Below are 14250 nucleotides of genomic sequence, written 5' to 3'. Positions count from 1 at the left end.
GTATATTTAATCTGACATATTATAATCAGAGCAATTTAGATTTTATTATTGGAGTGCTTAGATAAAATTTAGATTTCTTTCGATTTGAGTAAAATTAGAATTTCGGTACTTTACATGGGAGAGCATACTGCGTTGGTGTATATACTCCAAAACGAAGTAGAATAAGGCATTATATGTTTTTTCTAACAGGCTATATTCAGAGCCATTTTCTGTTAACTTTGAGGTGCCTAGATATTATTTAGATTTCTTCAATTTGCGTAAAATTAGAATTTCGGTATTTTACATGAGCGCATATTGAGTTGGTGTATATACTCCAAAACAGAGTAGAAAATGGCATTTTATATTTTCTGACAGATTATATTCAGAGCAATTTTGCTTTTAACATTCGGGTGCCTAGGTAATATTTAGATTTTTTTCGATTCACGTAAAATTAAAATTTCGGCATTTTACATGAGAGAGCGTACTGAGTTGGTGTATATACTCCAAAACAAAGTAGAATAGGGCATTGTATATTTTTCTGACAGATTATATTCAGCGCAATTTTGCTTTTAACATTGGGGTGCCTAGATAATATTTAAATTTTTTTCTATTCGCTTAAATATAGAATTTCTGTATTTTACATGAGAGAGCATATGGAGTTGGTGTATATACTCCAAAACAGAGTAGAATAGGGCATTGTATATTTTTTCTGAAAAATTATATTCAGAGGAATGTTGTTTTTAACATTGTGGTGCCTAGATAATATTTAGATTTTTTTGATTCGGGTAAAATAAGAATTTCTCTATTTTACATGAGAGAGCAAACTTAGTTGGTGTATATACTCCAAAACAGAGTAGAATATGGCATTGTATATTTTTTCTAAGAGACTATTTTTAGAGCCATTTTCTTTTAAATTTAGGATACCTAGATATTATTTAGATTTATTTCGATTTGCATAAAATTTGAATTTCGGTATTTTACGTGAGAGAGGATATCTAGTTGGTTTACATACTCCGAAACACAGTAGAATAGGGTATTGTATATTTTTTCTGACAGATTATATTCAGAGAAAATTTGCTTTTATTATTGGGGTGCCTCGATAATATTTAGATGTTCTTTGATTCGCGTAAAATTAGTATTTCGGTATTTTACATTAGAAACAGTATTGAATTGGTGTATATACTACAAAACAGAGTAAAAAATAGCAATGTATATTTTTTCTGACAAATTATATTCAGAGCAATTTTTTTTTAACATTGTGTTGCCTAGATAATATTTAGATATTTTTCGATTCGCTTAGATATAGAATTTCTGTATTTTACATTAGAGAGCATATGGAGTTGGTGTATATACTCCAAAAAAAAGTAGAAAAGGGCCTTGTATATTTTTCCGACAGATTATATTCAGAGCAATTTGGCTTTTAACATTGGGGTGACTAGATAATATTTAGATTTTTTTCGATTCATGTAGAATTAAAATTTCGGTATTTTACATGAGAGAGTATACTGAGTTGGTGAATATATTCCAAAACAGAGTCGAATAAGGCATTGTATATTTTTTCTAACAGACTATATTCAGAGCCTTTTTCTTTTAAATTTTAGGCGCCTATAGATTATTTAGATTTTTTTCGATTCACGTAAAATTAGAATTTCGTTATTTTACATGAGGGAGCATTCTCAGTTGTTGTATATACTCCAAAACAGAGTAGAAAACGGCATTGTATATTTTATCTGACAGATTATAATCAGAGCAATATTGTTTTTAACATTGGGGTGCCTAGATAATATTTAGGTTTATTTCAATTCACGTAGAATTACAATTTCGGTACTTTACATGAGAGAAAATACTGAGTTGGTGTATATACTACAAAACAGAGTAGAAAAGGTCATTGTATATTTTTTATGACAGATTATATTCAGAAAAATTTGGCTTCTAACATTGGGGTGCCCAGATAATATTTAGATGTTTTTCGATTCGCTTAAATACAGAATTTCTGTATTTTACATGGGAGAGCATACTGTGTTGGTGTATATACTCCAAAACAGTGTAGCATAGGTCACTGTATATTTTCTCTGAAAGAATATATTCAGAGCAATAGTGTTTTTAACATTGGGGTGTCTACATGATATTTAGATTTTTTTGGATTCACGTAAATATATAATTTCTGTATTTTCCATGAGAGAGCATATGGAGTTAATGTATATATTCCAAAACAAAGTAGAATAGGGCATTTTATATTTTTTTCTGACAGATTATATTCAGAACAATTTTGTTTTTAACATTGGGGTGCCTAGATAATATTTAGAATTTTTTCGATTCACGTCAAATTTGAATTTCTGTTTTTTACATGAGAGAGCCTACTGAGTTGGTGTATATACTCCAAAACAGAGTACAATAAGGCATTGTATATTTTTTCTAACAGACTATATTCAGAGCCTTTTTCTTTTAACTTGAGGGCACCTCGATAATATTTATATTTTTTTCGATTCACGTAAAATTAGGATTTCGGTATTTTATATTAGAGAGCATACTGAGTTTGTGTATATACTCCAAAACAGAGTAGAATAGGGCATTGCATATTTATTATGACAGATTATATTCAGAGAAATTTTGTTTTTAACATTGGGGTGCCTAGATAATTTTAAGGTTTTTTCAAATCGGGTAAAATTAAAATTTCTGTATTTTACATGAGAGAGCATATTGAGTTGGTGTATATACTACAAAACACAGTAGAAAAGGCATTGTATATTTTCTCTGACAGATTATATTCAAAGCAATTTTGCTTTTAACATTGTGGTGCCTAGATACTATTTAGATTTTTTTCGATTCACGTAAAATTAGAATTTCTGTATTTTACATGAGAGAGCATATAAAGTTGGTGTATATACTCCAAAACAGAGTAGAATAGGGCATTGTATATTTTCTCTGACAGATTATATTCAAAGCAATTTTGCTTTTAACATTGTGGTGCCTAGATACGATTTATATTTTTTTCGATTCACGTAAAATTAGAATTTCTGTATTTTACATGAGAGAGCATATAAAGTTGGTGTATATACTCCAAAACAGAGTAGAATAGGGCGTTGTATATTTTTTCTGACAGATTATATTCAGAGCAATTTTGTTTTTAACATTGGGGTTCCTAGCTAATATTTAGATTCTTTTCTCTTTAGGTAAATTCAGAATTTCAGTACTTTACAAGAGAGAGCATACTGAGTTGGTGTATATACTACAAAACAGAGTACAATATGACATTGTATATTTTTTCTGACAGATTATATTTAGAGAAATTTTGTTTTTAACATTAAGGTGCCTAGATAATATTTAGATTTTTTTGATTCGGGTAAAATTAGAATCTCTCTATTTTACATGAGAGAGCATATTTAGTTGGTGTATATAGTACAAAACAGAGTCAAAAAGGGCATTGTATATATTTTTTGACAGATGATATTCAGAGAAATTTTGCTTTTAACATTGGGGTGCCTAGATAATATTTAGATTTTTTTCCATTCACGTAAATTTAGAATTTCGGTATTTTACATAAGAGAGAATATGGAGTTTGTGTATATACTCCAAAAGAGAGTAGAATAGGGCATTGTATATTTTTTCTGACAGATTATATTCAGAGCAATTTTGTTTTTAACATTGGGGTGCCTAGATAATATTTAGATTTTTTTTTAATTTACGTAAAATTAGAATTTCTGTATATTTCATTAGAGAGCATACTGAGTTGGTGTATATACTCCATAAAAGAGTAGAATAAGTCATTGAATGTTTTTTTTTAACAGACTATATTCAGAGCCATCTTCTTTTAACTTTGGGGCACCTAGATATTATTTAGATTTTGTTCGATTCGCATAAAAATAGAATTTCGGTATTTTACATGAGAGCATACTGAGTTGGTATATATACTACAATACAGAGTAGAATAGGGCATTGTATATTCTGACAGATTGTATTCAGAGCAATTTTGTTTTTAACATTGGGGAGCCTAGATAATATTTAGATTTTTTTGATTCATGTAAAATTAAAATTTCGGTATTTTACATGAGAGAGCATATTGAGTTGGTGTATATACACCAAAACAGAGTAGAAAAGGGCATTGTACATTTATTCAGACAGATTATATTCGGAGCAATTTTGCTTTTACCATTGGGGTGCCTAGATAATATATAGATTTGTTTCGAATTGCTTAAATATAGAATTTCTGTATTTTACATGATCGAGCGTACTGAGTTGGTGTATATACTCCAAAACAGAGTAGAATAGGGCATTGTATATTTTATCTGACAGATTATATTCAGAGCAATTTTGTTTTTAGCATTGGGGTGCCTAGATAATATTTAGATTTTTTTGATTCACGTAAAATTAGAATTTCTTTATTTTATATGAGATAGCATATTGAGTTGGTCTATATACTCCAAACAGAGTAGAAAAAAGCATTGTACATTTTTTCAGACAGATTATATTCAGAGCAATTTTGCTTTTAACATTGGGGTGCCTAGATATTATTTAGATTTTTTTCTATTCACGTAAAATTAGAATTCCAGTATTTTACATGAGAGAGCATACTGACTTGTGTATATACTCCAAAACAGAGTAGAATAAGGCATTGTATATTTTTTCTAACAGATTATATTCAGAGCCATTTTCCTTCAACTTTGGGACGCCTAGTTATTATTTAGATTTTTTTCGATTCGCGTAAAATTAAAATTTCGGTATTTTACATGAGAGAGCATATTGAGTTGGAGTATATATTCCAAAACAGAGTAGAAAAGGACATTGTATATTTTCTCTGACAGAGTATATGCAGAGCCATGTTGCTTTTAACATTGGGGTACCTAGATACTATTTAGATTTTTTTCGATTCACGTAAAATTAGAATTTCGGTATTTTACATGAGAGAGCATACTGAGTTGGTGTATATACTCAAAAACAGAGTAGAATAAGGCATTGTGTATTTTTTCTAACAGACTAAATTCACAGCCATTTTATTTTAACTTTGTGGGCCCTAGATATTATTTAGATTTTTTTCGATTCGCGTAAAAGTAGAATTTTGGTATTTTACATGAGAGAGCATATGGAGTTGGTGTATATATTCCAAAGCAGAGTAGAATAGGGCATTGTGTATATTTTCTGACATATTATACTCAGAGCAATTTTGTTTTTAACATTCGGGAGCCTAGATAATATTTAGATTTTTTTCGATTCGCTAAATATAGAATTTCGGTATTTTACCTGAGAGAGCATATTGAGTTGGTGTATATACTCCAAAACAGAGTAGAAAAGGATATTGTATATTTTTTATGACAGAATATATGCAGAGCAGTTTTCCATTTAACATTGTGTTGCCTAGAAAATATTTAGATTTTTTTCGATTTGCTTAAATACAGAATTTCTGTATTTTACATGAGAGAGCACATGGAGTCTGTATATACTGCAAAACAGAGTAGAATAGGGCATTGTATATTTTTCCTGAGATATTATATTCAGAGCAATTTTGTTTTCAACATTGGGGTGCCGGGATAATATTTAGATTTTTTCGATTCACATAAATAAATAATTTTGGTATTTTACATGAGAGAGCATATTGAGTTGGTGTATATACTCCAAAACAGAGTAGAAAAGGGCATTGTATATTTTTTCTGACAGATTATATTCAGAGCAATTTTGCTTTTAATCTCCGGGTACCTAGATAATATTTAGATTTTTTCGATTCAGGTAAAATTAGAATTTCGGTATTTTACATGAGAGAGCATACTGAGTTGGTGTATTTACACCAAAACAGAGTAGAATAGGGCGTTGTATATTTTTTCTGACAGATTATATTCAGAGCAATTTTGCTTTTAACATTGGAGTGCCTAGATAATATTTAGAGTTTTCTCTATTCGCTTAAATATAGAATTCCTGTATTTTACATGAGAGAGCATATAGAGTTGGTGTATATACTCTAAAACAGAGTAGAATAGGGCATTGTATATTTTTTCTGACAGACTATATTCAGAGAAATTTTTCTTTTAACTTTGGGGTGCCTAGATAATTAGATTTTTAAAGATTCACATAAACTTAGAATTTCTCTATTTTACATGGGAGAGCATACTGAGTTGGTCTATATACAACAAAACAGAGTAGAATAGGGGATTGAATATTTTTTGTGACAGATTATATTCAGAGAAATTTTGTTTCTAACATTGGGGTGCCAGATAATATTTAGATTTTTTCGATTCGTGTAAAATTAGAATTTCGGTATTTTACAAGAGAGAGCTTCCTTAGTTGGTGTATATACTCCAAAACAGATTAGAATAAGGCATTGTATATTTTTTGTAAAAGACTATATTCAGAGCCATTTTCTTTAACTTGGGGTGCCTAGATATTATTTCTATTTTTTTCAATTCGCGTAAAATTAGAATTTTGGTATTTTACATGAGAGCGCATATTGAGTTGCTGCATATACTCCAAAACAGAGTACAAAAGGACATGGTATATTTTTTCTGATAGATTATATTCAGAGCAATTTTGCTTTGAACTTTGAGGTGCCTAGATAATATTTAGATTTTTTTAGATTCACGTAAAATTAGAATTTCTCTATTTTACATGAGAGAGCATACTGAGTTGGTGTATATACACCGAAACAGAATAGAATAAAGCATTGTATATTTTTTCTGACAGATTATATTCGGAGCAATTTTGTTTTTAACTTTGGGGTGCCTAGATAATATTTATATTTGTTTCAATTCGCTTAAATATAGAATTTCTGTATTTTACATGAGAGAGCATATGGAGTTGGTGTATACGCTCCAAAAAAGAGTAGAATAGGGCATTGTATATTTTTTCTGACAGATGATATTCACATTGCGGTGCCTAGATAATAATTAGATTTTTTTTCATTCGGGTGAAATTAGAATTTCTGTATTTTACATGAGAGAGCATACTGCGTTGGTGTATATACTCCAAAACAAAGTAGAATAAGTCATTGCATATTTTTTCTAACAGAATATATTCAGAGCCATTTTCTTTTAACTTTGGGCCTCTAGATGTTATTTACATTTTTTTCTATTTGTGTAAATTTAGAATTTCGGTATTTTACATGAGGGAGCATACTGAGTTAGTTTATATACTGTAAAACACAGTAGAATAAGGTATTGCATATTTTTTTAACAGACTATATTCAGGGCCATTTTCTTTTAACTTTGGGGCACATAGATATTATTTAGATTTTTTTCAATTCACGTAAATTTCGAATTTCTGTATTTTACCTGAGAGAGCATATTGAGGTGGTGTATATACTACAAAAGAGAGTAGAAAAGGGCATTTTATATTTTTTCTGTCAGATTATATTCAGAGCAATATTGCTTTTAACATTGGGTTGCCTAGAAAATATTTAGATTTTTTCGATTCGGGTAGAATTAGAATTTCTGTATTTTAAATGACAGAGCATATTGAGTTGGTGTTTATACTACAAAACGGAATAGAAGAGGGCATTGTATATTTTTTCTGACAGATTATATTCAGAGCAAGTTTGCTGTTAACATTGGGGTGCCTAGATAATATTTACATTTTTTTAGATTCGCATAAATAAAGAATTTCTGTATTTTACATGAGAGAGCATATGGAGTTGGTGTATGTACTTCAAAACAGAGTAGAATAGGGCATTGTATATTTTTTCTGACAGATTATATTAAGAGCGATTTTGTTTTTAACATTGCGGTGCCTAGATAATACTTAGATTTTTTTCGATTCGCGTAAATACAGAATTTATGTATTTTCCATCAGAGAGCAGACGGAGTTGGTGTATATACTCCAAAACAGAGTAGAATAGGGCATTGTGTATTTTTTCTGACCGATTATATTCGGAGCAATTTCCCTTTTAACTTTGGGGGTGCCTAGGTAATATTTAGATATTTTTCGATTCACTTAAATATAGAATTTCTGTATTTTACATGATAGAGCATACGGAGCTGGTTTATATACTTTAAAACAGAGTAGAATAGTGCATTTTATATTTTTCCTGACTGATTATATTTACAGCAATTTGGTTTTTAACATTGGGTTGCCTAAATAATATTTAGATTTTTTCGATTCGGGTAAAATTAGAATTTCTGTATTTTACATGAGAGAGCATATTGAGTTGGTGTATAAACTACAAAACAGAGTAGAATAGGGCATTGTATATTTTCTCTGACATATTATATTCAGAGCAATTTTGCTTTTAACATTGGGGTGTCTAGACAATATTTATATTTATTCGATTCTGGTAGAATTAGAATTTTTGTATTTTACATGAGAGAGCATATGGAGTTTGTGTATATACTCCAAAACAAAGTCGAATAAGGCATTGTACATTTTTTCTAACAGACTATATTCAGAGCCATTTTTGTTGAACGTTGGGGCGCCTAGATATTATTTAGATTTATTTCGATTCGTGTAAAATTACAATTTCTGTATTTTACATGAGAGAGCATATAGAGTTGCTGTATATACTCCAAAACAAAGTAGAATAGGGCATTGTATATTTTTTCTGACAGATTATATTCAGAGCAATTTTGGTTTTAACATTGGGGTGCCTACATAATATTTTGATTTTTTGATTCGGGTAAAATTAGAATTTCGCTATTTTACATAAGAGAGCATACTGACTTGGTGTATATACTTTAAAACAAAGTAGAATAAAGCATTGTATATTTTTTTTGTCAGATTATATTCAGAGCAATTTTTCTTTAACATTGGTGTACCTACTACATAATATTTAGATTTTTTCAATTCGGATAAAATTCGAATTTCTGTAGTTTACATGAGAGACCATATTGAGTTGGTGTATATACTACAAAACAGAGTAGAAAAGGGCATTGTATATTTTTTCTGACAGATTATATTCAGAGCAATTTTGTTTTTAACATTGGAATGCCAAGACTATATTTTTATTTTTTTGATTCGGGTTGAATTTGAATTTTTGTATTTTACATGAGAGACCATATGGAGTTGGTGTATATACTCCAAAACAGAGTAGAATAGAGCATTGTATATTTTTTCTCACAGATTATATTCAGCGCAATTTTGTTTTTAATATTGGGGTGCTTAGATAATATTTAAATTGTTTTTGATTCGCTTAAATATAGAATTCCTGTATTTTACATGAGAGAGCATATGGAGTTGCTGTATATACTCCAAAACAGAGTAGAATAGGGCATTGTATATTTTTTCTGACAGATTATATTCAGAGAAATTTTGCTTTTAACTTTGGAGTGCCTAGATAATATTTAGATTTTTTTAGATTCACGTAGAATTAGAATTTCTCTATTTTACATGGGAGAGCATACTGAGTTGTTGTATATACACCAAAACGGAGTAGTATAGGGGATTGAATATTTTTTGTGACAGATTATATTCAGAGAAATTTTGTTTTTAACATTGGGGTGCCTAGATAATACTTATATTTTCTTTGAATCGCTTAAATATAGAATTTCTGTATTTTACATTAGAGAGCATATGGAGTTGGTGTATATACTCCAAAACAGAGTAGAAAAGGGCATGGTATATTTTTTCTGACAGATTATATTCAGAGCAATTTTGTTTTTATCATTGGGGTGCATAGATAATATTTAGATTTTTCGATTCGGGTAAAATGAGAATTTCGGTATTTTACATGAGAGAGCGTACTGAGTTGGTGTATATACTTCAAAACATATTAGAATGAGGTGTTGTATATTTTTTCTAACAGACTGTATTCAGAGCCATTTTCTTTTAACTTTGGGGTGCGTAGATATTATTTATATTTTTCTCAATTCGCGTAAAATTAGAATTTCGGTATTTTACATGAGAGCGCATATTGAGTTGCTGCATATACTCCAAAACAGAATAGAGAAGGGCATTGTATATTTTTTTAGACAATTATATTCAGAGCAATTTTTCTTTTAACTTAGGGGTGCCTAGATAATATTTAGATTTGTTTAGATCCACGTAAATTTAGAATTTCTCTATTTTACATGAGAGAGCATCCTGAGTTGGTTTATATACACCAAAAAAGAGTAGAATAGGGCATTGTATATTTTTTCTGACAGATTGTATTCAGAGTAATTTTGTTTTTAACATTGGGGTGCCTAGATTATATTTAGATTTTTTCGATTCGGGTAAAATTAGAATTTCGGTATTTTACATGAGAGAGCATACTGAGTTGGTGTATATACTGCAAAACAGAGTAGAATAAATCATTGTATATTTTTTCTTACAGACTATATTCAGAGCCATTTTTTTTAACATTGGGGCACCTAGATATTCTTTAGGTTTTTTTCCATGCACGTAAAATTAGAATTTCAGTATTTTACGTGAGAGAGCATATGGAGTTGGTGTATATACTCCAAAACAGAGAAGAATAGGGCATTATATATTATTTCTGACAGATTATATTCAGAGAAATTTTGCTTTTAACCTTCGGGTGCCTAGATAATATTTAGATTTTTTTGATTCGCTTAAATATAGAATTTCTGTATTTTTCATGAGAGAGCATATTTAGTTGGTGTATGTACTCCAAAACAGAGTAGAATAGGGCATTGTATATTTTTTCTGACAGATTGTATTAAGAGCAATTTTGCTTTTAACTTGGGCTGCCTAGATAATATTTAGATTTTTTTAGATTCACGTAAATTTAGAATTTCTTTATTTTACATGAGAGAGCATACTGAGTTGGTGTATATACACCAAAACAGAGTAGAATAGGGGATTGAATATTTTTTGTGACAGAGTATATCCAGAGAAATTTTGTTTTTAACATTGTGGTGCCTAGATCATATTAGGATTTTTTCGATTCATGTAAAATTGGAATTTCGGTATTTTACATGAGAGAGCATACTGAGTTGGTGTATATACTCCAAAACAGATTAGAATAAGGCATTGTATATTTTTTCTAACAGACTATATTCAGAGCCATTTTCTTTTAACTTTGGGGTGCCTAGATATTATTTATATTTTTCTTTATTCGCGTAAAATTGGAATTTCGGTATTTTACATGAGAGCGCTTATTGAGTTGCTGCATATACTCCAAAACGGAGTAGAAAAGGGCATTGTATATTTTTTCTGACCGACTATATTCAGAGCAATTTTTCTATTAACTTTGGGGTACCTAGATAATATTTAGATTTATTTAGGTTCACGTAAAATTAGAATTTCTCTATTTTACATGAGAGAGCATACTGAGTTGGTGTATATACACCAAAACAGAATAGAATAGGGCATTGTATATTTTTTCTGACAGATTATATTCGGAGAAATTTTGTGTTTAACTTTGGGGTGCCTAGATAATATTTATATTTGTTTCGATTCGCTTAAATATAGAATTTCTGTATTTTACATGAGAGAGCATATGGAGTTGGTGTATATACTCCAAAACAAAGTAGAATAAGTCATTGTATATTTTTTCTAACAGACTATATTCAGAGCCATTTTCTTTTAACTTGGTGCGTCTAGATGTTATTTACATTTTTTTCGATTTGCGTAAATTTAGAATTTCGGTATTTTACATGAGGGAGCATACTGAGTTTGTGTATATACTGTAAAACACAGTAGAATAAGGTATTGCATATTTTTTTTAACAGACTATATTCAGAGCCATTTTCTTTTAACTTTGGGGTGCGTAGATATTATTTAGTTTTTTTCGATTCGCGTAGACTTAGAATTTCGGTATTTTACATGAGAGAGCATATGGAGTTGGTGTATATATTCCAAAACAAAGTAGAATAGGGCATTATATATTATTTCTGACAGAATATATTCAGAGCAATTTTTCTTTTAACCTTCGGGTGCCCAGATAATATTTAGAATTTTTCGATTCCCTTAAATATAGAATTTCTGTATTTTACATGAGAGAGCATATGGAGTTGGTGTATGTACTCCAAAACACAGTAGAATAGGGCATTGTATATTTTTTCTGATAGATTATATTCAGAGCCATTTTGTTTTTAATATTGCGATGCCTAGATAATATTTAGATTTTTTTGATTCGGGTAAAATTAGAATTTCTGTATTTTACATGAGAGAGCATACTGTATTCAGAGCCATTTTCTTTTAACTTTGGGGTGCCTAGATATTATTTAGATTATTTTCAATTCACTTAAAATTAGAATTTCTGTATATAACATGAGAGAGCATACTGAGTTGGTGTATATACTCCAAAAGAGAGTAGAATAAGGCATTGTATATTTTGTCTAACAGACTATATTCAGAGCCATTTTCTTTTAACTTTCGGGTGCCTAGATGTTATTTACATTTTTTTCGATTCGCGTAAATTTCGAATTTCGGTATTTTACATGAGGGAGCATACTGACTTGGTGTATATACTGTAAAACAGAGTAGAATAAGGTATTGTATATTTTTTTTAACAGACTATATTCAGAGCCATTTTCTTTTAACTTTGGGTCGCGTAGATATTTTTTAGATTTTTTTCGATTCGCGTATAATTAGACTTTCGGTATTTTACATGAGAGAGCATACTGAGTTGCTGTATATTCTCCAAAACAGAGTAGAGTAAGGCGTTGTTTTTCTTATCTTACAGACTATATTCAGAGCCATTTTCTCTTACCTTTGGGGCACGTAGATATTCTTTAGGTTTTTTTCCATTCACTTAATATTAGAATTTTTGTATTTTACATGAGCAAGCATATTGAGTTGGTGTATATACTTTAAAGCAGAGTAGAATAGGGGATTGCATAATTTTTCTGACAGATTATATTCAGAGCAATTTTGCTTTTAACATTGGGGTGCCTAGATAATTTTTAGATTTTTTCGATTCGGGTGAAATTAGAATTTTTGTATTTTACATTAGAGAGCATGTGGAGTTGGTGTATATACTCCAAAATAGAGTAGAATAGGTCATTGTATATTTTTTCTGACAGATTATATTCAGAGCAGTTTTGTTTTTAACATTGGGGTGCTGTGATAATAGTTAGATATTTTCGATTCATGTAAAATTAGAATTATTGTATTTTTCATGAAAGAGCATATTGAGTTGGTGTATATACTACAAAACAGAGTAGAAAAGGGCATTGTATATTGTCTCTGACAGATGATACTCAGAACAATATTGTATTCAACATTGGGGTGCCTAGATAATATTTAGATTTTCTCGATTCACTTAAATATAGAATTTCTGTATTTTACATGAGAGAGCATATGGAGTTGGTTTATATAGGCAAAAACCGATTAGAATAGGGCATTGTATATTTTTTCTGACAGATTATATTCAGAGCAATTTTGTGTTTAACATTGGGGTGCCTAGATTATATTTAGATTTTTTTCGATTCGCTAAATATAGAATTTCTGTATTTTACATGAGAGAGCATATGAAGTTGGTGTATATACTCCAAAACAGAGTAGAATAGGGCATTGTATATTTTTTATGACAGATTATGTTCAGAGCAATTTTTTTTTAACATTGTGGTGCCTAGATAATATTTAGATTTTTTCGATTCCGGTAATATTATAATTTCAGTATTTTACATAAGAGAGCATACTGAGTTGGTGTATATACTTTAAAACAGAGAAGAATAAGGCATTGTATATTTTTCTAACAGACTATATTCATAGCCATTTTCTTTTAACTTTTGGGCGCCTAGATATTATTTAGATTTTTTTCGATTCACGTAAATTTCGAACTTCTGTATTTTACGTGAGAGAGCATATTGAGGTGGTGTATATATTACAAAAGAGAGTAGAAAAGGGCGTTTTATATTTTTTCTGTCAGATTATATTCAGAGCAATATTGCTTTTAACATTGGGTTGCCTACATAATATTTAGATTTATTCGATTCGGGTAAAATTAGAATTTCGCTATTTTACATGAGAGAGCATACTGCATTGGTGTATATACTCCAAAACAGAGTAGAATAGGGCATTGTATATTTTGTCAGACAGATTATATTCAGAGCAATTTTGCTTTTCACATTGGGGTGCCTAGATAATATTTAGATTATTTTCAATTCATGTAAAATTAGAATTTTGGTATTTTACATGAGAGAGCATACTGAGTTGGTGTATATACTCCAAAACAGAGTGGAAAAGGGCATTGTATATTTTTTCTGACAGATTATGTTCTGAGAAATTTTGCTTTTTACATTGGGGTGCCTAGATAATATTTATATTTTTTTCGATTCGCTTATATATTGAATTTATGTATTTTCTATTAGATAGCATATGGAGTTGGTGTGTATACTCCAAAAAAAGGTAAAATAGGGCATTGTATATTATTTCTTACAGATTATATTCAGAGCAATATTTTTTTTA

The sequence above is a fragment of the Callithrix jacchus genome, chromosome 5, assembly GCF_049354715.1.
Source record: "Callithrix jacchus isolate 240 chromosome 5, calJac240_pri, whole genome shotgun sequence".
NCBI classification, from domain to species: domain Eukaryota; kingdom Metazoa; phylum Chordata; class Mammalia; order Primates; family Cebidae; genus Callithrix; species Callithrix jacchus.
The sequence above is the reverse complement of the archived record's forward strand: the minus strand, read 5'-3'. Positions refer to the sequence as shown.